The following is a 20123-nucleotide window of genomic DNA, read 5'->3' as shown; positions in this document are numbered from 1 at the left end:
TTTAATTAATATTCTAAAAATGTCTTTTTTTTTTTAACTACTTGTAATTTCTCAAATTACAGTGTAATAAAAATGAAATTCCTTGCATTATGGCATTCAGCTGAAAATTCCATATCACTGTGTGCAGATATGTACACATTTATGCACAAGGTCAAATAACACGCACACTGATTTCACATTTAAATACAGAGAATGATAATTCCTGTCACAGAGTATCCTAGATGCATAAAAGTAACTGAACACAGTCCCAATGCAATGCATAGTCCAAATAAAGAATAGAGAACCAGTAGCCCGGAAAACTTCTGAAACAAATTTGCAGTTTCTCAGTATTTTGTTTATGTCTGAAAACTGCAGCGGTGGATGCCTGGAGAAAACGCTCCTTGCAAAAGCAAGATCTTTCCCTCTGTGAAGGGCAGCAGACATCTGATCAGCTGTACCTGCTTTCTACTAACACATGCCTCAGCTTCTCCATCCCAGACTCAGTCCCATACCCGAAGAAGCTGTAAAGCCAAGGTGGCATGCAAACACAATAGATTGGGTCAGTATGGGATAGTAGCTCCTAGCACATCAGGCAGCTGCAGGCTTCATGATGAGACCTGCTGGGAAAGTACAAGAACATACAGTGAATAAGAAAGTGCCAGGAAGGATTTAGTTGTGACTCTGGAATTTACTAAGAGTTTAAAAAAAATAAGCTTCAGTTAACAGTGGCTAGACTTGATTATATTTTTTGAGGGCGGGGGAGAATGTGGTGTCAGTTATAGTTCTTGTTTGCAAGGCACTGTCTACAATGGTTAAAATTACCTATGATCAGTTAAAAAAAGTGTCCCTGTAGAGGGACAAAGTTCATATTTATTTATATATTATGGAAATTGAGATAGGGAAATTCATTTACTCTCATGTCTTCAGTGAAATTTTTACAGGAATCTCTGTCACAGGGTTTCCAAGATGCTGGTTCCACAGCAAATATTTCTTTTGAATGCACATAACTCTATTTGTCACTAAAATGCCTTACAACTAAAGTGTAAAGTATTTTTAGGTTTCTGCTGAATTTTCGAGGGATAGATAGAAGAGAATGAATTCTCATAAAGGCAGAAGACAATACATGGAAACTATCTTCATTTAGTTTTATTGCTTTATTAGTATTTGGCTTTTCACTTTCCTATCCATATGGCAATCACTTTTTTAATTTGTGCATTCATGTGTTTGTTAAGTCTGCCTAAGGGTTCTTTTAATAGATACAAAATCTTTAAGCTTGACAAAAATTTGGCAGCTGGTAGGAGTAGTAAAAGGTGGAATTCAATGGATAAAGAGTTTGGGGATGAGCACAGAGAACTAGGGTTGGTTTTGCAGGGTTTGGGTACCAATCATAAAAACCTCAACGAGAGAAAAATGTTACGTTTGCATGTTACGTCCTATGATAGCATGACAAATGTTCAAATAGCAGAAACAAATGCATTTGAAGGAAAGGGTGTGTTTACTTTCTCAACACCATTTACTTGTTCAAAGAAGCAAGTATCAAGGTTGCATCAGAAACAGCATGGAAACTAAGCTCTGAGTAACTTTCTGCCTCACTTTATGCCTCACTCACCAGCATGGCATTGGAGTGTCATTCCAAAGTACATTAAGCAGCATGACTTCCTGCTTGCTGCATGCTGTTTGTTCTCTCATCTTCTTCCCAAGGGAAGATGCATGGTCAGTGAAGTCTCGTCTGTTTGGTAGAGTTGGTTTTATTATAAACAATTATGTTGCTTCAGTGTTTTTGCTAGAGAAGGTCAAAATAAGAGTCCATCAAACTTTGAATGGAAGGTCAGGTTTGTGACCGTCCTTATATCCCAGGATATTCATTTCACAGACTCGGGATTGGCCTCCAAGAACATTCTGTCTCCTAGACAGACAACATTTATGACAGCATTTACCCCTACTGAGGTGAAGAAAGAAAGCAAAGAGAATGGTCTGCATGGACAGATGAGTGCAGTTGTCAACACTAAGCTCTAGACATTTTTTGGCCATTGTGGAAAACCCTGCTGTGATGAGAAGAACCATATCTTGCTTTTGACTTCTTTGTGGGAAGAGATTGTAGACAGCTGAGGACAGGTCTGATGATACACTCAAAGTAAACAGCATGGCTGAGGGCTTTTTATTCTAGGTGAATTGTTTTAAGTGCTGAAAGCCTGGTGACCAAATGCATCAGACTCTTGTAGTCCAGCCAGGAAGCAAGTGAAGCATGAATAACTGAGTAACATGTCATCGTCTGCGAGCATGGGATAGGGTCTTCTGGCCAATCAAAGCTTATAGAAAGCATTACTCATGGGTAATGCTATGTCCAAACTTAGCACAATCAAGGAATGCAAAAGGAATTCTAAATTATAGATTCAGTTGATCAATTACAGATGTGGAGCGACTAACTCAATGTAGACTGTATTTTGCACTCCTCAGAATGGCTTTCCTCACATCATGATTCTTGCATGGGTTCTGTTTCACACAGATGTTTTTCATCCTTGGGCTAACTTTGTCCAAGCACAGAGCCAACAAGACAGAAACAGCAGCATGGTTGTATGGAGTAAGTAAGAGAGCAGCGTCTCATCTACCTTTTGCTAGTACTTCAGTTTATGTCACCTGCTCAGTTTCACTTGACAATAAAAAGACCCAAGAAAAATCATTCTTGAACACCATATGTGAGCAGCCCAATAATATCTAGCAATTATTCATCACTGCAAGCCTTCAGAAAGGACTCAAAGCAACTTAATACATTTCCCAGCATCCTTCTCTTTTAGAGGAAACAACTTATTCTCATGGCTGACCGTGTCAAGTGCTGTGGAAGGAGATGAGAGGGTCTGCACATGCTAGTTCTCTCTAAATAGTCCTTTATTTTCATCTTAGCAGCATTTAGCCACTCAAGCTAAACGGCTCTGTAGGTCAGCAGCCAGGCCTGAGGTCAAGTAATCCCATTTCTTCTGTAGAGTAAGTGCTTGCTTGTGGGAACTCAAGGGGACCTGACATGTCATCCACACCTGAGCTCTGTAATGACTGACATTTCACTTTCTTCAGTAATTGATCATAATGAAGATTGAAAATTTAGTAGTTAAATACAATGAGTCTGTCAGTACTTTTTTTTCCAGTTCTTTTTTGAGCCATGACAGTCCTTTCCTTCCTTATTCACACAGAACAAATTAGTGCTTGGTCAAAACAGATTTTCTGTAGTATTGCTTTATATTTTGCACATCTCCATTGCAATGGAACAGAAAAAAGTAATAATATCTCTTTACTAATGAGTATCTGTCTCTGCAAAAGAACTCAGGAAATTTTTGATGGCAAAATACAACTTGCATCAACAATATTTCTTGACTGAGAAAACTGTGGATGATAGATGTACGATGCTGTGCTTTACAAATGTACATTGCTGCAATTCTGTCATCATTAAAGCAGTGCAAACAAATCAAATTAATTATATATTCCAGAATTATTTTTTTCTGCATGGTTTCAGGTGTCCATTTCCATTCATATCATTCAATGTATCTCTACCTATGCTACTGGTGGCAGTTATCTACTTCCTGCAAATGACTGGTTGAGAAATACAGAATAAAGACAGAATATAATATAGTCTAGGAAAGCTACTAGATTGCCTCACAGATCTATTGCTCTTCTTTCAAGGAATCAAGAAGCCTACAGACAAGGGAGAAACAGTTAACATAGTCTATCCAGATTCAAAAAGACATTTGACAAGATTTTAAAAAAATTACACTGACAAGGGCTAGCAGGAAAAGCCCTTGTGCCATTACAGTTGTTCCAAAAAAAATAGAAGTAAATGCCAGCTGCCACAAACTATACGGTGCTCACATCCAAAGTGTTCATCATATCCGAAACAACCACAAAAAGGTGTGACTCAGAAGGAGACATGGTGTGCTGGTGATGTGGTTATACAGCATCCTGAGGCCTGAAAATGAACCACAGAAGAGCCTCAGGAGACTGAGTGACTAAGTACAAAAACAGCAGAGAAAATCACTTTTATGTAAACAAAAGTAAAATGACACATGAAAACACAGCCCTAACTTTGCAAACAAATCTAATTATGACCCCAAATCGGCTATTGCTACTAGAGAGTGAGACTTTAAAGATATAATAGGTAGTTACATAAAAGTATCAACACAAACATCAAATATCAGTGTTGAATAATGATTTAAAAAAAAAAAAATCTGGGAGATGTTATGAATTATTTGGAAATTAATACTGAAAAAAAAAAGATAAAAAATGTCATTATGCCACTGGGTAAAATCAGTTATATGTATTATGAATACCAAGACCATGACTGAAAGTGCATAGCAGAAATGAAAGAGTAGAGAGAAACCTGGCAAGGATAATTTTTAACTACATAATGGCCTTCCTATAAAGTAGAGGTAAAATAGTTTAAGACTAGTAAACCTGATGAGGAGACAGCTGAGAATACAGAAGGTCAAGAAATCAAGGGTGGCATGAAGGTGAATGGAAAATCTGTTCTAAAACATCTGGGAAACATCAAATGGTACTAGCAACAAAATACATATAGATACAAATATATATTTCATTACAGCTTCTTTTCATGACAAGAACAGCTTCAAGCTCCTAAATAATCTTAGACACTAGATGAGCAGTTTTTATGGTACGTGAATCTACTTGCAACATTTCAATGTTTGCCACTGACTAAATCTTCTTTATTCTAGTGAGACACCTCAGAAACCACATTATCTTATTTTACTCCTCACAGACATATATACATTTTTTGACATTTTTATGTTGCAACAAATAAGTAGGATGCCAAGTCACTGAGGTCTACAAACCTAAATTCTCCTTTCCTTAAACATGGGTTGGCCTCGGGGAACAATCCCTGGCGTGTACTCTCCTCAAAACTGTGGAAACACATTGTTCAGGAGAGTGCTGACTGAGAAGGACAAAACCCACTAATAATGCCAGAGCATAGACAGGCACAGGAGAGTGCTCAGACTCTGATGCTCTTTTCTCTACTAACACAGATGCAGATGCTGATAGATGAAGACAAAAACTAAGAGTATGATGCATCTTCTCAGAGTCCCAGGGGAGACAGGGAAGGCTGTGGTGACTGATCACTTCCTTCTTGTGACTCATGAGCCACGTGCTACAGAACTATTTAGAAAACAGTGCAGAGGTGCTTTCTATTCTTCTTATGCAGCACACATCCACAAGTAACCTAGGATGAGGACTGTAGAGGTTTCATAGATGTTTTGTTTTAAATTTGTGCCATGTAGACATCTATCCACAGCCAAAAATGATAGCAGAGATTCTTTGTAACCATTGTACAATCCAGAGCTGTGTGAATGATGTCACTGTGTTTGGAATAATTCCTAAATCACATGAAAAATACTCATGGGCTGTACTAAGCACGGTTGAACTTTGCCAGCTTTCATTTCAGGCAGGCAGAATTTTCTTTTTCACAAGACTTATCACAGAATCACAGGCACATCGACTGGAAGGTATATCTGGGTATTTCTCACCCAGCTTTCCACTCAGCACTACATGGTCAACTAGGGCTTTTGAAAACTGGAAGGAGATTCCTCCGTCTCCCTGGACTCACTCTCTAGTGCTGTACTATCAGTGTAATAAAAAAGTTTTTTCTAGTGTCCCTCCTGAACATCCCAGACCACAATCCTGTGGTTATTGCACCTTACTATTAGCTAAGGAAAATAACTTGCCACGACCTGCCGGCAATGCTCCTCACAGTGTAGCCCACTACGCAGTTTGCTTTACTATCCACCAGAACACAGTCTTGGTTCAAATTTGACTCCTATTTGTCCCCTGTAACACCCAACAGAACTGCTACTCAACCTGTAAGTAACTTTTCCGATAGAGGAGCACGTCTTTTTGTCCATAAAAATGGACAGGTTGCTTTTTCCACTACATATTCAAACAATGAATGGGATTCAGCAATGGTCTTCAACAGTGTCATTAAAACCAGAATCTATGAATTTTATTTTCTTGGGAAGATATGATCAATCACATACTCTTTTAGGCCACGTACATATTAATATCAGAGTGTATGGAAAGATAGAATGACATCAGACATATTGGTATTATTTCTATTATTTCTATTCTGGTGTTCCAGTAGGTATTTTATGATGATTAAACCCATTATAAATTAATGAGAATTAATGACAATTTAGTTTTGCATAGGGTTCTTCCTTAAATTAAGAAAACAGTACTGCAACATTCATATTTTAAGTGCACAACCTGTTCTGGAATGAGTTTCTGCGGTTTATGCATGAAAGTTGACCGAATAAATACTAGTTTTAAGAAAAAATATTTATGCTAATAAATAGCATGAGGAAAAAGGACAATTCTAAATAAATAAAAGTTTATTTTTGTTAAGTACATTTAGGAAAGGCTACATCAGGGAAAACTTTGATTCCACCAACACACTATTTCTTTGTAAACTGACTGTATATCCAGGCCAACAAATTACAGGCGAGAGCAAAACCTATTAGACAAAAAAAATTATTTCATGAAAAGACTTCATATTTGACATCATGCAAATGCTGTATTTCTGTGCTGCAAATTACTTCTCAACTAAAACACGAATATTTTTGATCTACAATTAATCAAATACAAACACTAAAAGAAGAAAATTGCTATGACTGTAATTCTTAACTATAACAGTAATTTAAGGTATTTTAGATGGTAGACACCTTCCTCCATAAGTGTCTGCATTATTTTGATTCAATAATACTTGCTGTTTCAAAGTGTAGTTCCCAAGTTTCTGATGATTTTCCATGTAATATATTAATCCAGCTCTACTACTGTCATTTTAAAGACTGAATTTACCACATAAGCTGTGTGAAGTGGGGTATTCTTCAGTGCTCAAGCATTGTACAAATTTCTAGTCTCATTACGAGAGATTAGATAGTTGTTCCCTGACATGACAATGTGTTCTTCACCTAATTCTGGAAGATAAAAGCCACTCATTGAGATTGTGAATGTATTTGGTTATTCTGTATGAGACTGTGACTACATTATCACATCAATAATTGGTTCCAGTAAATACCAAGTAACATATATGCTGAAAGCTAGATTTGCTCTTTGCAGACCGGTTGAAGGCCAGCATATTATTTTCAGCAGGAAAGAAAACAGAAGAATTTAAATCTACAATCCTTTCATTAAGAACTGGAAAATTTTCTGAAGGAAAAATAGTGCATAAAAGATCAGCAGCATACTGAAGCCAGGAAAAAATTGAATACATCCCTGCAATTCAGAAGCCAAGCTTACCGACCATAAATCTGCAGTGAAATGCCTGGAAAACCACACAGCAGATTTTCAGCCTTGACAGCGCTTTTCCCAATTCTGATGTTTCAGCATCAGCAAGCACAGGACACTGCTCAGATGCTCTGAATGAAAAATGGAGCCTCTTCCGTATCATTTGTCCAGGTAGTACGGTTTTGCTCAGACTTCTTCTCATCAATATAGCCATGTCTGTGACATGCCGTGTTGTTCTATTTTAATTGTTAAATAAGCTCTTGAGGTCTTCTTTCTCCACTCCTATTTAGTTATGAAACAACCAGAAGCAGAAGTCATGACAACTGAGGCCAAAACTGTCCAAGTTCTTGCTGGATAGAGGTGGTCTCTTGCCCTGTCCTACTGGATGGAAAGTCCTCCTACTGAATTGAGTTTTTCGTGTCTAACTGAGCTGTGCATATAGGCTGAAAGGAGTGTCCAGTGCCATTACTTGGGGCAATCACACCAGTAGGCCTCGGCCATCCCTGTCACGAAGGCTAGAATTTCTAATTTTCCACTCAGTTCAGTTCTTTTCTAAATTCCATAACTCAGTTCGTCTTGATGTATTAAGCAATGACCAAATAAGAGTTCTTCTTACAGTCCCTAGAAGGGCCAGCCTGGAAGCTAACCTTTTCATCCCACTCAAAACCATTTCTCTCAGAGGAGCCAAGCCCCACACAGCATTGCCTGCTCCCGTTTCACCCTATGACACACCAAAGCCCACCTGTGACATGTTTACAGCAGAGCACCACAACATCTTTCCTATGCCATGAGCCCACCAGCTGCACAAGGGCTCATAGAGCAGGACTGCTCTTGCCACCAGTGGGGAATCATCAGCAGGACCTTGTGTGGAACCTCCTTCCTCCTGCAGCCTATAGCACTATCTGCAACACATTAATGTCTGAATCAGCCTAATGCCACCTTCCACACTGAAATGAAGGAAAATCTTCCTCTGCCAAATCCTTGATATTTTGCTCCTGATTCCTTTAAAATCTGGTATTACCATAGCACATTTCTGATAACTACTTGCTACAGATTGTATTGATACAGGTGGTAGAATTGAGTTTTCTGCTTAGATTATGTTTCATTGTGGATTTTGTGCTGAAATCAGTGGCCAGATTTCTATACATTCTTTAGTCATTCACACTTTTCCATACCAGCAGAAGGAAGGGCTGTGGAAAGGAAAAGGAATGAAGAAGTGCGTAAAAGATAGGTATCTTCTGGTGACGGCATTCCATCTTCCAAAAATAGTTTATTTCTTAGACAGGTTTTTGCAAGTCAAGTGGTAGAAAAGATCAAGAACTTTCAGCTCATTTAAATCTTTCAGTTTTACCACCAGGCTACACTTATACAAAGCTCTGCTCAAGGCAGTGCTGAAAGTGTATTACATTTGTTCATATTCCCCTGACTCTGCACAGACATTTATAAGTTGAGAAGATGATTTTGCTCACAAACAGTGGTATCTTAAAGCCAAGGAATAAACACTAAACTTGAAAAACAAACTTCATTTTAACAGAATTAGATAACAGCAATGCTTTTTTACAAAGTCTAAGAAGCTAGATAACAGCAATGCTTTTTTACAAAGTCTAAGAAGCACTAGCATACCAATTTTATTGCTACATTCTTCTCAGAGCAACTTTGCTTTACATTGCCATGAACAAATCCAGATAGTAAGTTCATTGCAATGAATAAGTTAAAACAAATAACTTCAGTATATAATGGTCAGTCACAGCTTCTAATATCACACTTTAAAAGATAAAAATGCACCTTTCCTACCATACTATTGTAGACATACTCTACTATTTGGCTTGAATGGGATGAATTTAAAGCACCAGAATTAACTGTTTTATGAGTGGTCTTCTAGATTCCTTTTCTACAACCTACTTTGATTTTACAAAGGAGAAAGATGAAGACAGGCTTTCCAGCTAGGATAGTAGATTCCAGATGAAAGAAAGGAAGAAAGCAAGAAAGCAAACAAGAAAGCAAGCAAGCAAGCAAGCAAGCAAGAAAGAAAGAAAGAAAGAAAGAAAGAAAGAAAGGAAGGAAGGAAGAAAGAAAAGCAATCCTGTTACAAGTGTCGTTTCTTTTTCTGAAACTTCTCAAAGAGTTAAAAAAATTCTGAGCTTCCAAAACATAAGATTTTTGTTTTTCCTCTGGGTTTTATCGGTTGGTCTGCGCCTCCTCTTTATATTTTTTGTTTTGTTTTGCTGTTGTTGGTTGGTTGGTTGGGGTTTTTTTTAAGAGGAAGACAGTGCTCTTATTTTGTTTTGGAGTCCTGCCAACTGACTCTCCAGTTTTTCTACCATTTATTCTGCAAATTCAACAACACCCAGTAGGTGGCCTCAGCGTATAATTTATTTCGTTACTCTTCTTTCAACGATTCTGTCTTGCTTTTTTCATTGCAATAATTTTTTCTTAGTTGGAATCTCCTGGGTTTTATCCCTTATTTTCTTGGGGGCTTAGAGAAACATTTTATTTAGAGAATGTGAATATCATCCAGGTCCAAACAGATATATGGGCTGAAAAACAGAGCAGATCCTTGGAGTCTTCAGCTCTGGATCTTTCAAAGAACTGTAGCTGATTCCTGTGGTTCTCCCACATCTCCACCTTCAAAGCATAATTGACTTCTGGGAATCAGTCAGCCCCTGCTTATGAACGAGGGTGTCATCTACATTCATCATCCTGTGGGAATGCCCTTTCAGATAAAGAGAGGGAGGTTCTTTTGATATGAAAAGTGTAAACTGAACTCTTAACTGATTGAAGATCTTAATTATCTTATTTATTGTTCTTGTGGGAAACACTTCTTGGTTTCTGGGAAATCAAGACTACCTATAGCTGGGATCACTGTCACAAAGTATTGGCAGCTTTTTTTATTTTCAAGGACCAAAACAAACTAAATGCAAGTATTTAAGACATACACAAAGTCATGTATCTACCCATTATCACAAAATAAGAAATACTGAGCTCTGCCAGTTAGTGGAGTCACTTCTATAATATTTTATCTTGATGAGACTTCGTATTCGTTCTACCTTGTCAAACATCATGTAATAAATCCTGCAAGACAAGATCAGTTGACACTTTCACCGTGACTTCCTGCACTGAAAAAAGTGCCCATGTATTAGTGAAAAATATTTACCAGTTAAGTATATTTGTCTATTATGGATGTCCCCAAAATTCCTGAGCTGATTTTTGAAGATAATTGATATGTAAAGTCAGTCTTTGACGATTGGCAGTAAGCTAATAAAACAAACAGTCCTATAGTTTCTCTACAATAATGAGGCCTGAAACCAATTTGGCAGGGATCAAGGAAATATGAAGCCTCCAAATATTTCCGGAATTGCCTCACTATAAACTTTTTCAAAAAGTCAGATTGAAATGTCCTATAATAGATGTGCCTGTCTACATCAAGAAGGATATATTTTTATATTTGTGTTAACAAGGACTTCCTAAGAAGAAGTTGATGTCTGATCCTACCATGCCCTAACATCACCCTCAGCTAAGCTTATGATCTTTGTTGCCCAATAATGTGACTCCAGTACTGTCTCACTTAAGGCTTCATTTACATAGGGCACTAAAGAAAAATGTCTTGTCAAGACAAATTAACCAGACAACATATGTAAGTGGGGCTTTATTACATTTTCATTTAGAAGAAAGGCAGATTTATTTCACAGTAGGCTAAGATATGGTGACCTAAGTTACAATGAATGAGACCATCCACATAGAAGTTTAGTGCAACTTAGCATATGCGCATTAGTTTATTTCACTTTAACATTCCAAAGTATCCCAGTGCAGGCAAGCCATGAGAAAACATTAGCCAAAATGAAAACTTTGGTTTGCATTTGTCCCCTCCATAGCCTGCTCTTGCCACCATGGAGACAGACAGCTCTGTCACACCTACTAATCTCATCTTCAAAGAAACACAAACATTCTTGGTGAAAGAGCCTGCAAACTATAATACTGGCCCTAAATGTGATCTTGTACCCTTCACTGAAATCCCACTTCAACAACTATTCTCTACCACCCTTGTTTTCTTCTCATGTCTTTCTCTGAATGGCAGTCAGAGCTCCTAAATTATAAATTGTTCCATGGGCAGTAAAGCTAGTGGGTCCAGCACAATAGCCTCCAACCCCCTAGCAGCACCATCCCTTTCTGCTCTCTCATATGCCTTCCCAACTCTTCCAATTCTTCCCTACCAAGGCAGGACCCTGCCACACCTTCAGGTCACCGTTGCATGCCTAGCTCTGTCTACTTAATTCACATCCATGTTGTCTCCTCTCCATAGCTCCTCCCGGTTTGGATGGCGACTGAGAGCACCCTCTCCAGACAGCACTGGAGGACTGGCCAAGCGCTGGCTGCTTTGGAGCAGGCAGTGACTCAATTCTTCCTACATCTCCCTCAGTTCAACTCTCTTCTCTCTTACAACTCTTCCCAAATGTATGGAAATGTAACTTCTATGCCATTCTGCCAAATATTTCTGATGATATTACCAGCAGGGCAGCCAAAAGACATCTTGGTTAGTAATGTGTAGTTGTGGTCAGAAACCAGGCCTCTGAGACAAGAGTCCTGGGGTATCCACACATACTAAGAACCAGCTGTCCTTTTACTGTGCTCCCCATAAAGGGATTTAACCTTACTCCTCATTGCTTTGTCTATGTAACAATAACGTGAAAGCCTATTAAAACTAATGTTCAGTAAGGTGTTGGGAGTTCAAAACAATGGTTGCATATTGCAGACTGCTGTTTCTAGCACTGAAGAAAGAACAGAGTAGGTCTTGTAGCTCTGAAGAACACACTGAAATCAAGAAATTAAAACTACATTCAAATGGTTGAGGATATTTGTAGTTTGGAGGTATAATCTGAATACTGAACATAATTTAGAAGGAACTCCAACTATTTTTAAAGAGAGAAATGACACATGGAAGTTATTTTCATGTTAGCTGGAAAGACATTGAAGGGAATGCAAATTTAACCCTCAGACTGGGAAGGGCAAAACTGCAGCACATTCCGCTTTCATAAGATTTAAATAAGTCTCTTCACTAGAGACAAACAGAGCTCTCATGAGCAAATTGCAGATTTCGGCTCTGCTCTTTACAGAGACTGCTGCCAGAAAATCTTGACTTCTTATTTCTTTTAAGAGCATTTTATACCCATATGGTTATACATGGTTTGGGTGACTATAGTGTTCACAAGCTCTTTGTTAACATACCAGAGCTGTGCATAAATTATTGAGGAGTCAATGATCTGGGCTCATCTTTCACCCAATGCACTGGTCTATCCCGATCAACATAGTAATTTAACTGCTGCGATGTATTCTCTTTTTTGATCAGATCTTGGTATAAATTCACTAGGCTGAATACAAGAGAGTCCTACCCTTTCCTTTTCAAAGAAAAATAATGAAGCTAATCATGCCATTATAAAGAGGTGTCTCCAGACGCAGCACATCAGGTACCTCAGGTAAACCAGAACTACTGAACCTCAAACTAAATTGATGTCTACGGTGTGTCCAGCAGCAGAAAATGTGACATGGAAAGCATCTGCTACACATTTGTAACTTTTCCACTTGAAAAGTTCAACAGAAATTAAAGATGATAAGCTGGGAGTGCTGCCTGGCATAAAGATGGTGTATTTGGGGGAAAGGTGAGAAGGTAAGGGGAAAGGAGGAGGATGTGCCAATATGCTGTAGGGATTTGGCAGTTAGATCAATTTTTTTATTTCTCTCACTGAACCTGACATATTTTAAGTATATTGAAGTCTGATCATTAGCCCAGTTCTACTATATAGAGGTGTACAGGGAAGAAGATGGATCGGAATAGGATCACACACCAACTATGTTCACTATCACTCAGACTTCTGAAGATGAGCAATAATGAGTTGATACACACCAAAATCACCTAAATTCTGCTCTCTTTGAGCATCTGTAGCTTAATTCACAAAAAATGTATTTTGTCTCTGCAGATTATATTGTTCTAGAATTGAGGCTCTGATACTGATTCCATCTCACTGCTAAATCTATGTTTACATGAGATACATTAAATCAAAGCATCCCACACAGCTGTGCACTCAAACTTTTACTCTTGTACCCAGAATTAACCCTGTTAAATTTTATAAATTGTTATTTTGTTCACAGCCACATAACTCTTACACAAAGTTATACTTTCACAGGCCTCCCATGGACCCCCATGACACATTCTTCCCTGTGCATCAGCAGTTCCAACAAGACTACAGGAATCCACCACTGATACATGGTATAAAACTTGGCTTTGGTCATTCTGGACTGCTTAGGGAATCTCTCTTTTCTTTAGTTGGTCATATAAATGGGGTGATGGGGTGGATCACATAATCATAGAAGAGTCCACGTTGGAAAGGATCTTCAAAGGTCACCTAATCCAACTCCCCTGCAATGAGCAGGGACATCTTGAACTAGATGAGGTTGCTCAGAGTCCTGTCCCAGATGAATGTTTCCAGGGATGGGGCATCCATCAGCTCTCTGGGCAACCAATGAGGATAGTGTTTCACCATCCTTATTTTCACCTTTTCCTTATTTCTTGTCCGAATGTACCCTCCTTCAGTTTAAAACTGTTGCACCTTGTCTGATTGCAACAGCCTTAATAAAAAGTTTGTCCCGATCTTTTTTATAAGTCCCACTTAAATATTCAAGGTCTGCCATAAGGTCTCCCTGGAGCCTTTTCTTCTCCAGGCTGAACAACCCCAGCTCTCTCAGCCTTTCCTCATAGGAGAGGTGTTCCATCCTTCTAATCATCTTTGTGATCTCCAGTTAGAGAGGATCTAGAGGAGAGCCTTCACCCTTCATCTTCTGTTGAAGGATGAATCATCTCATGCCCTAATTAACTGTTTAAAGCTGTTCCAGCTAATCCCCTAACACCTTAGTTCAGCATCACCTAAAAATGGGAACACAACTGGACACTATCAGACAACTGCAAGTGATTATTACCTGTTCAATGAGGAAGTGCTAAGGTTGCATTAGCATGTACCTAGATTACTCACTTTGGTTTTCAGAGATCAGAATGCTATTAAACTGCACATCCTGAAAGAGCATGAGACATTACAGAGCAATTTTGACAATGTGGTAACACATTTTTCTGCAGTGAAACTAGCAGGATTATCAAGCTAATGGCCAAGCTTTTTAAATCACAAGCTCAGCCACTTCTTCCTCACCCTTCTGTATGCAATCGTCTCTTCCCTCATATTACCATCACATTCAGAAAAATTGAGAGAGTTTATTTCTTGTGAGTCTTTGATGCACTGTTGGCCCTGTTTTTCTGGTTATAAGAGCTTATGGATGATGTTCTTATGTGCTGTAAACTTAGTCATAAGCCTAATAAGCTTGTATTTTAGCCATGCAAACAATTCTGTAGAGTACAAATAAGGTATAATATTTTTTTCCGTATAAAGAAATATGATTGCATTTGAAACTGACATGGAATATTGGAAAATAACATCTGCAAAGGTGGTAGCCATTTTTAGTTTTGACCTGCAACTGTGCTCCTAAGAGTTGCAAAATACACAAAGTGAAACCTGAACAGACATGGGAAAATGGGGGAAGTTTATGAGGTAAATAAATCTATCTACTGCTAATATAGTATGATCTATCTACTGCTGATAAAATTATCTTATCTGTATGAAGCAACATACTAAGTGTTCCAACTCTGAGGTGGTCTTTTGACTTCTGCCCACAGGGAGCTCCAGTTCATATTTTACTTCTGAGCCTTCTCATCTCTGATGTCTTCCATTCAACTCCAGTTCTGTCAGGCCTTGAAGGATGGTCACCAGCAACTGGAACTATAGTGAGGTTAGGTAAGACTGAACACAGCAGGATGACAATCATTCTTGCTCCATTCCACACATACATAATTGCTCAAATACAGAAGCCCGTGACTTCCCTATTACATTTGTCCTATTTTTCTTGGTAATAAATCAAATTGAGGTGTCATTTGATTATGTATCAAATATCTTGTTGTGTACCTTTTACTGTGGCTCCTACAAGTCCTAAACAAATGAAGGAATGCATAATTACATCTATGCAGGAGCTGGCAGGACACACAAGAAGAAGTTCACAGGATACGTTGATAAAGAAGAAACAGGATAAACTAGAGAAAGGTGGAAATTTGCTTCAAGGACTTTCTACAAAGGGACACCAGAGACAAGATGATAAGAACATATAGACAAATAATGGTTCCACTGGAAGGACTAATTAGTGAGGGCATTAGAAAACCAGGCAGCACTGGCTTAAGATAGACAATTCAGGCTCAACTGCTCAAGGAGTCACATGCTCTTCATTGCATAGGTTTTTCACTTTAGATTTCACAGTCATAGGAGATTTGGCAGTATTAAAATTACAGACAGATGAAATTTCTCTATACTAGCATAAATATATCTTCTTTAAAATGAGACTGTTCTGTGAATCATATTAACCTGTCAAATCTGAAACCTCTGTACTGTGCTGACCTTTGTACACTCAATGGTCCAGTCATTTCCAGCAACACCTAATGACCATCACCTCTTCAAACAGCAACTATGTCTGAATAAGGACACTCAGGAAACTTTTAATTTATCTTTGTTAAAGATAAATGGCCCCTATAGGGCCATCAGAAAATAATGTTCAGTATTATAAACTTTTCAATGGAGCATATTAAATGATTCAGAGGAAAAATTAAGAAGACAAGCTAGTTTCAAAATGTTTACAGTTCAATTTTCCACAAGGAAAGCAAGTTTGCAAACATGAAGGAGGTTTAGAGGGAAATACATGAAATAAACCCCAGTGAGTTTGATTTCCTATCACATCTGAATACTGTGATGGCAGAATAAATATCTAGCATATGAAGAAACACAGGTCTCTTCCTGTAAAATAAACAAGCCCAAACAAACAAACACCCAAACAAAGCAAGCAAGTCACTGAGTGAATTATTCTTGAGCACTTTGCCTCCTACCCAAATTTCATTCATGATTTATTACATGCAGAAAGAGTCATATGGAAGTTAGACACAACAGAAACAGAACCGATGAAGAGGTGGACAACAAATATTAACAAATTGTGGAGACAGACCTAAATATTAGAATGTTCATCAAGATGTATGAAGAGTAGATAAGTCAGATGTTATTTGTATGGGTTTTGAAAGAGTTATCTATTAATGTCTTGTGAGAAAAGCTCTGCACTTCACAGTAACCTTCTAGTAGGTTACAGTGGGTAACTTCATGACTGGCATCATTTAGGCCAGCACATTCCCAGTGCCAAGGAAAAGAAGTCAAACAGCACAGGTGTCATTACAACACTGCTGCTCCCCACTAGCTCCTTTTCAGGCCCATGCAGCAGAAAGTTCTCTTATCTTGCAGTCCTGACCTGTGTAAGATTGGTTGGCTGAGCATGTTCCTATGTGCTTTACTATCCCAGCTTTGACTACTGTCATTTCACCTCAGAGAAGAGGCTTAGCTGAGGGAACAGCTAGCCTGTGCATCAGAGCTCCTCCTGTCCCAGCTTTCCAGACCTAACAGGAGGAATGAAGAAAGAAACAGATCCTGTGGGTCATTAACAATGCATTTTCTGTTCCCACATCCCTGATGTTTAAGAGGTTCTCTGGCTTTGCTTTATTAGGAACTGATCTGCCACCAGCCTCTCATAATCTCATACATATTTCATTGTCCTGATAGTTAAGTCTCTGGGCAACTTCCTCTGTGGAAAGTCTTTCCTTGGATTTCTGAGGTCAACTACGAATGACCGAGACATAGATACTATTTTAATGATGCAACTGATAAGTAAAGGACTGATTTTTAAGATTTAAAGAGGTGAAATAAAACCAAAATTGAATAGTCAAGGGTGGAAAGAATAAGACAGTGGGCAGCTTGCTGAGTAGGAAGGACTGTAGATTTTGGGAGTGTGGAAGTTAGTAACGCACGAAAATGGAGCGGTGAGAAGAGCTGAGAATGTGACCTTAAAATGGTGTGTATATGAGGTATGTCCAAATGTCAAAGAGGTGGTGCTTGGAAGACTGATAGAATTACAAGTAGTAAGTATAGGTTGGCTAAGGATCTTCTTGGTGGAAGTAGGTAAGATTCTCCTGAGGGAGAAGGGACTGTGATCTGCTTCTGATCCCAATAGAGTTGAGGAAAGCACACCACCAACAAAGGAAAAGCTATGGGGAAGACAAGGTGGGAAGCCAGGAACTGTGGATGACTTGAGCTTTAAGCATCACAGACTTGGAAAAAGAGACTCCAGTCCTTGTAACATGGAGAAGCAGGTCTGGTTGTAACAGGGCCTGTAACACTGAAACCTGGCACTGCCAAGAGCGCACGGTGAAAACCTGCTCACATGTAAGCGCAAAACTGTGTTTCCCACCCATGGAAACGTCCTCACACAGGGGCACGCCCAAGCTCGAGGCCCAGAGAAAACACTGCGCGACCCACGTAGCTGTATCAGGTGCCTATTGCTCTATCAGTCCTCATTGCGCAAGTGCCGCCGTTGCCGCAACGGGGCTCATCTGCCCTCAGGGCCGGGCCTCAGCCGTGCACCGAGCCCACACGCTCGAACCAGCAGGTGCCATTTTGTGGCACCAGAGGCCCGAGCCCCTCCGGCAGCCCCCGCAGGCGCGCCCCGGGTGCTGCCCAGCCATGCGGGGGGGCTGCGGGCGCCGGGCACGGCGGGGACCCCCTACACGGCCCCGCGGGCCGCCCCCGCTCGCTCCCGCCGGCCCGGCCCGCACTACATTTCCCGGCAGCGCGGGCGGGCCCGGCGTGGGGCTGCTGGGAGGGCCGGTGCCTCCCCTCCCGGTTTCCCGGAGCGCCAGCGGCGTGGTACTCCGGAGGAAGGTGGGGTTTGGTTTGGGTGGTTTTTCTTGTTGTTGCTGTAGGTGCAAGTGTAAAGAGGAAAGCCCAACAGCCTAAAACAACCGTGACCGCCAGCTAGCGCAGGAGTGGGTTTTCAGCTGGCCCCCAGCTCGTTCTGCAGGGGAAGCGGCTCGTTCCTCTCGATGACTGTGGCACTTCCGAGCTAGGGTTTAAAATTCATTTATTAAATTTATTATTTCTATAATCACTTCATCCTGGAGCGGAACAGCTCTTGGAGGATCGTGATGCCTACGGGCTGTGACTGTGTTTGTGGGCGTTTGTTTCAAATAGAAAGTTCAGTCCCTGTGAGGCTGTGGCTGTTACACCACTTCTGACATAACCTGAGATTGGCAGATATATCACGCATCTTTTTGTTTTTTATGGCTTTTCGGACTTTCTAGGAAAGACTGGTAATGTGAGGTTGGCATCTGGGCCATCTCCTTGGCCATACCTTCCTAACCAATGTTTTATTACCCAATGTTGTGCAAAACACAGAAAGGCAGTCTATGAAATCATGTAAACAAAAAGCCAAAACTGTACCCACCAGTATTTGGGAGTGCAAACAAACAAATACAGACAACATGAAAATAAGAATGGAATCTTCAAAGCTCAGGTTTGGTTTTGGTTGCTTCTAACTGAAAACCTCTGGTGCACAAGCTGGCCAGTGGATTTTCTTTGCTCAGAACTTAGTAGATCGCTGTTTTTCTTTAAGAACTATGGATGATCAGTCAATTAAAAAAAAAAAAAAACAACAACAAAAATGAAAGGATGAAGATCTCTGTTGAACATGATGGGAAGCTTTTTCCCACCTTCCTTACTGATATTCCTTTCTTAATATATTTTTCCATCTCAGTTTGCAGGTGTCTAGAAATTTTCCAATGGAGGTACATGTCCCCATATGGCAAATTTAAGCCCAGAGAGAAGAAGTTTACTTTTTTTTAGTTACTGTTGTCATATGTTGGGCATGATCCACAGATGAAACAACCCATAAATTACAGTTTCAAATGCAGCAGATAGGCTGATATACATTGTTTTCCAGTTCAGTGGTACCTTCAATAATTAATAGTTCCTCTAATTGCACAGTATAAGTATTATGTGCCTATACTCTAATGCCTACAAAGGCAGGTAAGATAGATAAAATCCTAATATTTTAATTGTAGATGTGTGACGTACTAACATGGGCAAACCAAAACATGCACCCTACATAAAATAGGTCTTTTTTTTAAGGGGAAATCCACACAGATTATCCAGAGATCAAAAGGCAGAAAAGCAACATTTCTGTAATCATTCAGAAACTGCTGTAGTGCATGAGCACACCAATTACATTTGCTCCATTTATCCATCAGGACCATTAAACGCAAGACTATTTTCTGTGGCTCAGGAAGTCCCTGAACTGAATGTGTCCATACACACTGGGGAAAGAGCACTTGTATGGTTTCCCTGTTTTTACACTGTTTGCCTACATACATGCTGCTGACTACCTGAGAGGTAAAATACAAGGTTAAATAGATGTTTTGACTAACACAGTATGGCTGTTATCCCGTAACAAATGATGTCACTGCCAGTACTGTATAGGTACAAGAATCAGTCATGTCAGATCAGATGTGTAATTTAGCTTTCTGAAATGAAATGCTTCTTTCTTTAAACTGCTGCTCTGAGCAATAACAACATTCTTCACAATCACTTTGTAAAATGTCCAATAATTATTACATACATACATAGCTGACTGTTGGGTCTCTGAAATGGGACTTCTAGTAGGCAATTTCTGGAAACAATGGCTATTAAGTACACCTTTTTGTGTATGTATTTATATAATATATATTTATAAACAATTTGCTTAAAAGGATTACAATTTTTGGCATGAAAATCAGTCTGATTTCCAGGACTAAGGGTCTTGAGGGAAAGTGCAATTTCTTTTCTTTCATTTACAGTTTGAGGATGACAGTCACTTGTTATCACCTACTTTTGTATTGTGAGAAACTGAATAATCATTCACTTCATTCACACCAT

Source organism: Lepidothrix coronata, unplaced genomic scaffold, assembly GCF_001604755.1.
Source record: "Lepidothrix coronata isolate B3197 unplaced genomic scaffold, Lepidothrix_coronata-1.0 Scaffold232, whole genome shotgun sequence".
Classification (NCBI taxonomy): domain Eukaryota; kingdom Metazoa; phylum Chordata; class Aves; order Passeriformes; family Pipridae; genus Lepidothrix; species Lepidothrix coronata.
Note: the sequence above shows the minus strand (reverse complement) of the source record.